This window comes from Carlito syrichta, unplaced genomic scaffold (genome assembly GCF_000164805.1).
Source record: "Carlito syrichta isolate Samal-C Ts95f unplaced genomic scaffold, Tarsius_syrichta-2.0.1 Scaffold301879, whole genome shotgun sequence".
Taxonomy (NCBI): Eukaryota; Metazoa; Chordata; class Mammalia; order Primates; family Tarsiidae; genus Carlito; species Carlito syrichta.
In genome coordinates, this window is record NW_007245975.1 from 99813 (window position 1) to 101079 (window position 1267).

Genomic DNA, 1267 nt, shown 5'->3' on the forward strand with positions numbered 1-1267 from the left:
AGTGTTTGATTAAATAGTTGGGTATTATAGCCTAGCTAAGTGGACACATAAAACTAGCTGTCAGACTCCAGAAAGTCTTTGCTCCAGTGTCATCTTTTCATAACATTTACAATTACAACCTAGACTGGGTGTGGTGACTCATGCTTGTAATCCAGCACTCTGGAAGTCCAAAGTGGATCACTTGAGCCCAGGAGTTCGAGATTAGCCTGGGCAACACAGTGAGATCTCATCTCTGCAAAAAAAAAATACAAAAATACAAAAATTAGCCAGGTTGGTGGCACACACTTGTAGTCCCAGATACTCAGGAGGCTGAGGCAGAAGGATCACCTGATCCCAGGAGGTCGAGGCAGCAGTGAACCATGAGCATGTCACTGTACTCCACCTTGGGGCATATAGTGAGACTCTGACTCAAAACAAAACAAAACAAAAATTGCGATCCTAAACACACACACCCTTGCTTTCCTTCTTCCCTCCCCCATCCTGTTTTTCCTTGGCATTTATTATCTTTGTACCATCACTGATTTCTTATTGAATGTTTATTGCCTTTCTGCCCCCTCTAGAAGGTTAACTCCACAAGGGCAGAAATTTTTGTCTATGTTGTTCACTGATAGATCTTTAGCACATAGCACAGTATGTAACACACAGTGGACTCTCAATAAGGCTTTGCAAATGACTGAAGTGTTAATGTGAGCACTGTGAATATCTGTGGAATGAATGAAGGGCTGGAGTTCATCATGAGATATTCCTAAGCAACCTCAGTAAGGCAGAGATAGAAGGATGGGAGCACAGCAAGTTGGAGGAAAAAAGGGAGAAAGTTCAGAGTTTGATATCTAAGAGCTGGAAGAATTAGTTAAGAAACAGCACAGACAGACTTAGGTGTGGGTTTCCTTAACTCCCTTAGCTGTGCGACATTATCAAATCTTGAGCCCCACTTTCTTCGTCTGGAAGTTGGGAATAATAATACTCAAGCACATACGGTTATTCCAAAGGTGAAGAGTTGATGAGTGTGACGGTTTGGGCATTGAGCTTGACCCATAATGAGTGTTTGTTAAGAGGCGACTGTTATTATCACCATCATCGTTATTCCACGTCAAAGTGGGAAAATTTGCAAGAACCGTTGAAGTGGACTAAAAGTAAAATTATTGGATTTCAAAGTCTAGTCTGTGAGGTTGGGATGCTAAAATCTGAAATGATGTTAATGCACAAGTTTGGGTTGTACAGAGAGTTGGAGCATACTCACTTTATTTTGGGGTTCTTTTGTTTTAAA